At 34.7% G+C, this 10,608-nt stretch overlaps 1 non-coding gene across 1 annotated transcript; it reads right to left on the bottom strand.

Annotated features, from left to right (window-relative positions):
- Nucleotides 1-814: 814 nt before the first annotated feature.
- TRNAF-GAA (transfer RNA phenylalanine (anticodon GAA)) lies at nt 815-887 on the bottom strand. Its single transcript has one exon. It is a non-coding gene; the product is annotated as a tRNA-Phe (tRNA).
- Nucleotides 888-10,608: the final 9,721 nt, after the last annotated feature.

Genomic DNA, 10,608 nt, shown 5'->3' with positions numbered 1-10,608 from the left:
AGAAAAAGTGCATATTATACCTTATCTATTTTTATTAGCGGAATCACAAATTATTAGGCACATTTTTGTTTTTCAATCTGTAACATCTTCTGTTATTCCTAATTTATGTAAACATTGACCGGCACATGGTGGTTTGAACAATATGATAATTCTTGGTTCAATACCTGATGCACACGAATGGTTAAATGTTTTGACAAGATGGAATGTGAAGGACAACCATTCAATCTTTCAAGAGTACAATTTATTTTAGTAGTTATAAGAGAAGAACAGCAGCTGAGTATTTGGCCTTCCGGACGCTTGGCATTGGCTTTTCAACACGAACAAATCTTCAATGCAAGGAGAGGAGGTACATTCTTATCAAAAAGGAAAAAAACTAAGGATATGAAATAAAAATAAGCATAGTGTAAATGTGTTACTTTTCTCATATTTGATAAAGGATGTACTGAGTGATCGGTATATCTGTAATACTGAAAATATTTTCCTTCAATGCATTCATCTATCCACCCTCTATCAGTGATATTGACGCAGTGTTGGACCACCCTCATTCACACACCTACAAGTTTTATTATAAAAAATAAAATAAAAAAATAAGGCCATTTAGCTCCAATTACAATCCATTCACCACACTAGACAAGACCAAGGTGCTCCTCAAGTGTACAAATCACCAGCACAAAAGTAGGGAAAATTTTATTTATTTATCCAAATTCTCTACCCTTACAAAGGACTGAGGAGTCCATTGAGTTGCAAACATGAATTGTTTAAAACATGAACTGTCGCAAACACGCCATCAATTTTGAAGTGAAAAATAGAAAAATGCGGTGAGCGTGGATCGAACACGCGACCTTCAGATCTTCAGTCTGACGCTCTCCCAACTGAGCTATCCCCGCAAGATGAAAATTAATGCTATCGTTATTTTACTATTGTTTTTTGTAAATAAAATCCGACACATGTTCCTTATAATAATGCGTAACGAACTAACGATTATGTTTACCATCTAAAAGATTTATAATTTCTTACACCGCTCTGTATGTCCGCAAACCTTTTCTCTATCACTCAGGCTAGAAACCTGGGAACAGTTGTTGGCAAAATAAAATTTGAAAATGGTCGCAGTAACAGTAAATTTTGTCAAAATGTCAAGTGACATATTTCGCTACACTGTGTAGCGAAATAAGTGTGCAAATAATTCGCTACACAGTGTAGCGAAATATGTCACGTTAGAATGCACATAACCAAAAATGCCACGTGTCAAACAGGGCGAATTTCGCTACATTGTGTAGCGAAAATCTCCCTGTTTGACACGTGTCATTTTTGGTTCTGACGTGACCTATTTAGCTATACTGTGTATCGAATTATTTGCATACAGATTTCGCTATACAGTATAACGAAATATGTCACGTGTTATTTTGACAAAATTTAATGTTGACATGAAAGTCTGATAATTTTTTTTTGTCAACAGTCACAAAATAGTCACTGTTCCACAAACCTGAAGTCGGCTTCAAATTGCAGTGAATAACAAATTAATTAAACTATTCTTTGAGCATTTCAATTATTGGATCCGCATTTAAATTTAAATTTTATTAATGTTTATTATCAGACTAAAGAATGTATTGCAATTTATCTGTATGTCCATATAATAGCAATTTATAAATTAATTAGAAAGAGACACATGTTATTAAGAATAACTTACCAAATTAAAGATAAAATTTAAAAATAAAATAAAAAAGAATAATTCTGTTAAAATAATTTATATGAATTTAGATTTGACTAAGAATATGATTCTCAGATCTAACATATATTGACACGCGAAACTTGGCATATAAAAAATAATATCTAATAACTTAAATCATGACTCATATATAAAACAAAGTTAAATACCGCTGTTGAAAGAGAAAAGCATATTCCCAAGCCTCAAGGCATCTTATTTTGCTACTCTCTTCCGTTTGATCTCCGGAGGTTATTACTGTTGAATGCCGATAATTCTTCTTCTTTGCCAGCTGAAAGGACCCCTGATTAAGTTAACTTTGTCTTAGTTTAGTTTTCTATTATTTTTCTTATGTTGTTGTTGTTGGGGCTTTGCCCTTTTATTGTATCAATAAAATAAAATAAAATAATACCACTGTTGAAAGAGAAAAGCAAATAAAAATACAAGATATCTATTTATTTAGAGATAGAAGCAAATAAAAACGGAAATCTCATATTTTTATTAGTTAGTTTAGGGATTATGTTATTTAGGAGATTGATAGCTTTCCTTATTTAAGGATTTTCTTATTGAATATGATATTTAGATTAAGAGAATTTGTACTGTATTAAAATTGTGTATTGTTGTAAAATAAAGAGAAAATAAAAGAGATTTAGAGAGAAATCAAGACAATAAGGATTATTAAAATATAACTTGATCTGGATAATTATTATACAAATATAAGGCCCAGAATTAAAACCTTCATAATGAAGCAAAACTCTTAGTCCACAAAGGCTGCAAAGCCCATCTCTCCAAGCTGCACAATATTAAAGGCTATCACAGCAAGCTCCTCAACCTTAAAGACACCATGACAACAAACTCCTCAACATTCAATCATGACAGCCATACTATTTTGACACCAAGAAACCTTTGCCTTCATCATGAAGAAAGACATCTTCCAAGCACACATCGCTCTATTATAAGTACATGTATCAACACTAAGGTACATCATCTTCTCCTATATAATTAAACCTGCTTGAACTATAACTGACTTGAGCGTCAGAGTGTCTTGCAGGTATACCCCCATCGCGTTCCATAGAAGACCCATGGGTTAAAGCTGCTCCAAACTCCAAACTGCAAGATGCTCTGACCCAAGGAGGTTCCAGGCCTTTGTGTAGAGAAAGATCACATGATCGACCCAGTTGTAAAGATTTGGTCTGATCATTGGCGCCGTGTGTGGGAATATGTAAACTTCAAATCCTACTCCCAAAAGGTACACGTAATCTACCCTGAATTTTTATTCATGAATGCCAAAATTTATTCATCTCGTGAAGAAATTCTTCATCCCGCATATATATACATGTCATATTTATATATGGGGATTGCGCATGGAAGTTGCAGAACATATTCATATTTATCGCGCGATAAAAATTGTTTTGTTAAATGAAGCGCGAGGGCTGATGGAAGATCACTTCGCATGATAAAAGCTTCGTATATTGTATACTCATATCATTTAATATGTATTATATTATATTATATTATATTATATATAATATATAGTGAACACTTGTGTGATACCATATCCATACTTGCGCGATAGCAACGTAACGGAAAGCTTTATCTCCTTCCTAGAAAGCATGCCAAATTCATTTCTAGCCTTGTTATATATAGAGGTTGTACTTTTCTATTATAAGAAATAATAGAAATATATTGCTACTATGTTAAGTCTTGATACCAAGGGATAAGCATCGCGCGCCAAAGGATAAGCCATGATGTCAGTTAGGATATTGTCCTTATTAAAATCACATTTCGCGGTTTGAAGTAATATTTTAATATCATATATTAAATCGCGCGTTTGGAGAAAGTTTCCTAGGCTGAAGGTTCTGATCAAAGATGGGGGCTGAAGGTTTGGATGAAAACAAGGAAGTATTCCAAATACACGATGGATTAAGAATAGTATTCTTATGGTCCTGTAACCTTATAGAAAAAGTTGCGAGATTGGTGAAAGGATTTGCGCGATGGAAAAGTTTACAAGTTGCGAGATATGGCTATTTATTGGGCAGAACCCAGTGTCATATTCCTAATGCGCGATGGAACTTTTTAACTACTTAGTCTTTATTATTTTCCTTATATAAACCTTGGTTTCCAGATATCATAAACGCACAAGGCGCGATGCTTTTACAACCAAAAACATAAGCCAGTACTACTACTTGTATAGAATGAAGATTGTGAAAGCTTTCTTCAAGGATTCTTGGTACCGATATATCTCATAAGCCAGCACGGTATTCATATCTATAACCGGGATGATAAGCTGCGAAAATTATTGACCGAACGTTACTATTAGGACAACAATGAAAAAACGATTCACAGCGGTTACCTATTTCTTTTAATGGAAGCATACAATTCAGAATGGATTAACCGGTGGTACTATGCGCGCTGCTACCAGTATTACAAAAATGGATTAATCACTACAACAAAAACGTGTTTTAGCGGCGGTTTTTTTTAATCTTAGCAGCGGTTTGAACCGCAGCAAAAAAAATCTGTGGCCTTTTTAAAACTGACATGGAAATTGGCATCGTTAAATATTTTAGCGTTGGTTTAACACAATCGCCGGAATAACTGACGTTAAAAGCAAAACCGACGTTAGATGAGCATAACCGACGTTAAAATAAATAATTTAATAAAACTGTAATATTTCCAGCGGTGGTTTTGAACCGCCGCTAATCTACATTGCATTTTTTTTTGTATATTTGTTGCTGCTGCTTTTTTTTTTTGGAATATTCACTCCCTTACCTTTTATCTTAAATAATTACAAAATAACATATTATTAACTCATCAAATATTTAAGCCTTTGAATCTATTATCATTAAATTTATATATAATTAAATATAATCCAAAATAAATACAAATAGTGATAACAAATTAAAAAATTTTCACCATTAAAAATTAATAGATCCAAATAATTTAACATAAATAGAATCAAAGTATCAATAATACTACAAATTGACAGATGATGCACTCTTTCTTTTTCCTTGAAGAGCGGTTTTAAAACTACACCTTCCCCATCCTATCCCAGAAAAAAAAAATACCACATGGCTGATAACTGTAATAAATAGATACACAAACATATTTGAAAATCTCTTCCATTTCTCTAGCTTGACCCTGCTAGTCCACCTTGCGACTATTACTATGGTTTTCTTGCATAGATGGAGTAATGGGATCAATAAGGAAGGATTTAAAATTCTTGTAAAGCTCCTTGGGCTTCTCTACATTGAGTGCATGCCCTGCATTCTTAATAACAACTAGTTGTGCCTTCTCTCCCAGAAGCCTACACATAAAAAAAATGAAATTTAAAGTTGACACATAATCAAGTGCGTGCAAAACATAACAAAAATATCATTTTATAATTAATTTTGAAATTCGACTTGAGATGTGATGTAAAAAGTTGAATGAGACATGTAAGTTATAGTGAATTTTATGATTCACCTTGACAATGAGGAAGATGAGTTCGTTATCATATGCTTGCAAATACCTGCAGCAAATAAATTAAAGAGTACAATTAGATATGTTATGTCCACACATATAGTCCATATATATAATATATTTAATTTAACGTAAAAGGACACTACTACTCAATGCTTGACATGTAAAAGGACACTCAAAGTTTGACCAACCAGTAACCACATACATCTGGAGTCAAATTCTACATTTAGTAAGAAATAATCTTATTAGCTTCAGTAGTGATTCGGGAGCGTGGACAACACCGCTACGAAAAAAGGATATCACAAGAACGCTATGCACTCATATTCTAGCAACAATCGAAAATTTGTAAATCACTAAACAGGCTAGATCACATTCTTCTCATCAATAAAACACACACATGATCCATTGAAACACTGTAAATCCCAAGCGCAACCCTCACTTGAAATCATGAAATCCATTGATACAATCCTACTATGGCAACCCACATGAAATCTATATCAAGGGTCTCCCAAGGTAAACTACAGAATACATATCCCATTAACTACCACATTACTGCTGCCCATCGTCTGTTTGTTGCTTAGATGTTTCCTTGATCTCATCTCCAGCTTCATCCTGAAATATTCAGAGGCAATTCAAATAAAAAACTTGGATTGGAAAATAGCCAAATCCTAATACTCTCTGTAAAAGCTATCAATGACAATAGAAAGCATAGGTGCATAATGCATTAGACCTTCAGCCAGAACATATGTTGATCGTTTGTGTCATTGTTTCAGCATGTTTGAGGATAAAATTATATGAGTTCTTTAAGAAAACCTCAATGGATATTGTGTTTGAGTGGAGGAATTATGGTCACAATATTCAGGCTGAAGTTAGAGAGAGGGAATCAGGTGGCATCCATGCACAAAGGCTCCTTGCCATGTGGTGGTCATGCACCTAGGGAGAGTGGAGGTTTCGCCTACCAAGTGGCAAGCATGCATCCCACGAGTTGGGAAGGTTTGAACACTTGTCTAGCATGCACATATAAGGTGTGAAGGTAAGTGTACACTTAATGCTCATGTAATGTGTGCTATACATTCATTTACTCTAAATTGCTACAAGGTAACTAATGTTAAAAGAAAAATAGAATTTATCAGGGCTCTAATTGTCCTGTCACAAAAAAAAATCCAACTAGATTGTCCTGTCACAAAAAATGCCTTATCATTCAAAGTGATGACTTGCCTACTATATCTGATTCTTTATTAAAAAAAATATAAATATATCTTAATCCAATTTCATGTTCAACATTGATGCATAGACAACAAAAGATGCATGATAAAAACATGTACTAAAGAGAAGTCACCCAAATATCGAAAAGGTCTGGTTCCATACACTTGAAAATATCACTAGGGACATCCTTTAATTGAATCTGTATCTCTGCCTTTCGAGAATTTAGGGCCTTCCCAGCTTTTAGTATGAAAGGAACACCTGACACCAAAAAGAATTTTAGTAAAAATATTTCAAAAAATGAGTTTGTAAGAATCAAATATAGTATATGAAAAAATCATCCTGATTGGGCAATGGACATCCATGTTCTCAGCTATGGCTTAACAACCTTTCCGGAGAGCAAATGATTTCCATTGACTTATAGTTAGATTATTTCATATTTCCAGATAAACCAATACATGCAAATTGAAATACTTCGAGTTGATAAAAAATTAGTTATGCGAGAGAATTATGGAGACAGTTACTTACATAGCAATATATGAAAGTCGGCCAAACTTTTGCCCACCCTCTGTTGGTTTTGATATGTTACAAGCAAAAGGAGTTTGTAGCTTTCTAAAAATCGCTTAAGGAGATTCGAATCACCTCTAAACACATCCAAATCAATTGGTATCAAGTCAAAAATAGGATCACCTGCAAAATAAATGAAAAAAGCCAGCTAAAATCACCTCTAAACACATTAGAATACTTTCAACTTAGGCACCGCCTTGAAATCAACGGCGATTTTACCATCCGCCTTGAACGCACCGCCACCAAAATACAATTTTCCTGTAGTGAGGGCCCATAATTGGAGAAGCTAAATTAATAAACTAATGTGAAATGTAATAAACCATACATTAAAATGTCAGTGAATTCAAACATGCTGGCCCAGAACTATTATTGGTGGGCCTAGCAATTCAAGCCATATAAATCTAATATCCACCTTCTATCTAAATCAGGTTCCAAGAGGGGTTCAACATACCTAGCAAAAACAATATTATGTTAACATCTAACTCAGGGACAATATCAAGTGGACATAAATCATGATCAAACATCACTAACGATCTTTCGAAGATCAAAATACCAGATGCAAAATAATAATTGGACAAGTAACTTGATAGAAAGTACATACATGTAAAAGTACTGGGATAGCCTGCCTTTGGATTGGTGTTGGTTCTCTGAATCCAAGTTCAACCAGATCGAAAATGTCTGGTTAAAGTTTATATTTCTGAATGCAAGCATATTGGAAATGTCTTGTTTCTTCTAACAACATTAATCTGACAAATATTAATCTAACATTAAAAGTGTAAGAACCCGCACCGTTAATTAAGGTATTTAATTAATTCATTATGTGAAAATAGGAAATGATTCCATATTTGACCCTAATAATTATTTATGAGGCTTAATAATCATAATTAGTGATTAAGAATGCTGAAAGTCGCTTTTCGGAAGAAAAGTGCAGATACCGATTCTGCTAGTCGCTATAAATGTGTACCGAAAAAGTATCCCGGAAAATTAATGTAAGTGCATGATAATTACTAGAATAATATGTAGGACTTGTAAAACGAGTTTCAAGTCCAAATAATGAGAACTGGTGCTAGAAACCGGTACTGGCTTTGAAAAGCGCGTACCGAAAAGGTGCTCAGAAAAATATAAGAAAAATATGATAAATCTTAGAAAATTATGTAGTTTCATAATCCAAAGTTTGGGATTAAAATGCTAAGCGTAGCAATTAAAGTTAATACTGTGTGCTTAAGTGAGTTTTGGCTATAAATACACTTACTAAGGGCACATTGCCCTAGATACCAGAAAACCAGCGTGAGTTCTCCTTGGTGGCTGACCTCCTATACTTTTCCATTGCCATTTGCTCCATTTTGATACTTTGTGATCATTTTATGCTTGTTTCTTCTTAAAACCTTCTTTCTAAACACTTGTTCTTGTTTGAGTGAGCCTTGGGAGGTTGGAAGACACCATTTTTCTGAGTGATCAGCCACTGTTCTTGTTTGTTTGGGGGCTGACCTTGGTGGTGGGGTTGAAAGAAGCCTTGTCTTGGGTTTTTGGTGGTCTAAGTGTTGATCTTTGGTGCTAAAGGGTCAACCTTCTAACCATTTTCGTGCATCCTCTTGTGACAGTAGCTTGAGACTGATTGCGAGCTCCAAAGGGCAACCTTTCCTTCTGTTTTGAGCTGGGGTATGTGTACCAACCTTTAACTTGAGTTTTAAGGCTTAAAAATGGTACCTTGATGCATCTAATGACTAAAAGATGATAACTTGTTGTTGGGTAATGTTGAACACGCCTAGAAATGCATGATTAGATGTTTAAAATCGGTAAAAAGGGAACCTTTTAGGGATATCTTCACGAAAATGCAGAAACTGCATTCTGTCGTGAAATATCCGGATATTTGTCGAACAGATATCCAGATATTTGATATCCGGATATGTGGTTTTGGGATATCCGGTTATGCGAGTCTGTATATCCGGTTATGGACAGTAAGATATTCAGATATTGCATATCCGGATATGGTCCCGAGGAATATCCGGATATTCTGGGATTTCGTAGAACAGCAGCTGTGCTGTGTGTACAGTAGGCTATTGGGGGTTTGTGGACCCTAGTTTGATGAAGTTGAACTACTGTATTTAATGGATTAAGCCAGAATCATGGGATTAAGGGCTTGTGGCTTTGTTAGAAGCTTTAAGACTTGAAAACGTAATGAAAAGATGTTGTCTTTAATTGTATGCACGTGGTACATGTTTATTGATTTATATTTGGTCCATATCAGATTGTGATCTGCTGTGATTGGACTTTGAGCTTGTGGTATTGGATAGCTAGCTTAGAGGTAAGCTTTCGTGTCCTCGGTTTAGCCATGTTGTGGTTCCACCATGTCCCATGGGGACATGGTATATGCATGTTGTGTTACATGCTTTTGATGTTTTGGAAATGCTGTTGAGCTATTGTATGTTAGTGCCTTGTTGATATGCATGGAGGTGTTCCACCTATACGGTAAGCCTGAGTATGTAGAACATACAAGAGGGTGAGGCTGTGGGTGAGGTGCAAGCGGTGTTCCTTGTACTACATGTAGGGAATAGACGTATTCCTACATTTCTCTGGTCAGTAGATAGTGACTACACACATGCCATAGATATCTGTTGCACTACATAGTTTTGGAACTGATAATGATATAAATGCTTTTAGAACTTATATTGCATATGTAAGTGAGCTTGGGGTGGAAATCCTTGAGGACCCCTTGTCTTACTGAGATTTCTAGTTTAGAGATCTCACCCCACGTTTGGGGAATGCTTATTTCAGGGTCAGGTAATGTTGAGACCTCTGGCGGCAGGAGGCCGGAGCTGAGCTAGATTGCTGTTATATTATGCTGCCATGATTGGATGCTGGATTTGCATGCTGCTTATGCTTATAACTTCAGTTTATGTTTTGGAGTTTGACGTTGAGACTTGTTGTTTACTATGTTTATTTGGTGAGCATGGGGATTGTCCATGACACATAGTATTATTATGTCTTGATTATGTCTTGAGTCTTTTGGAGTTGTAATAATGTATCAGGTTATTGTCCAGATTACTTGATGTAATGCCGTGATTTAGATACACACTTTATCTATATATTGAGGTATTTCAGTAGATGTCTTATTGCAATTTACATACAGGCGATATTTTAGGAAATGGATTAAGTAATCAAGTTGGTAATTGATAATGACGTCATAATTGGAAAGAAAAAGAATATTCCGCATTTTTAATTAAACACCGCTTAATACGATGTAATGTTAATATTCCGGGTATACACGGGGTGTTACAAAAAGCATATATGTCTACTCATACCCTTTAATATTATTCTCCACGCAATGGCTTGAATTGGAAAGCATGAACAGTTTTCCATGTAACTTACAGTTCTACATGATCTTCAGGTTATATTTACAGTCATTAGAAATTTGTCAAAAGGAAAATTTGGTCAATATTACATGAAATTGGAAAGCATGTAAAATATGGTTTACTTCTCTAGTCTCATTCTGCCAACTAATCAAGCTGAAGTTCTGCTAACAATCCAAAAAGCTGCATATCAAGTCTCATGCTATAAATGCATTAAATTAGACAATGATACTTATAAATTACAATAGATACAAAAATACAATTAAAACCCAAATGAGAATTACATGAATCAGTCGATGATGCCCAGAAAAAATCAGTAGATGAATC

This window comes from Gastrolobium bilobum, unplaced genomic scaffold, assembly GCF_033153095.1.
Source record: "Gastrolobium bilobum isolate Gb01-03AN ecotype WA unplaced genomic scaffold, APGP_CSIRO_Gbil_v1 utg897, whole genome shotgun sequence".
NCBI lineage: Eukaryota > Viridiplantae > Streptophyta > Magnoliopsida > Fabales > Fabaceae > Gastrolobium > Gastrolobium bilobum.
This window is presented reverse-complemented; position numbering and strand designations above follow the sequence as displayed.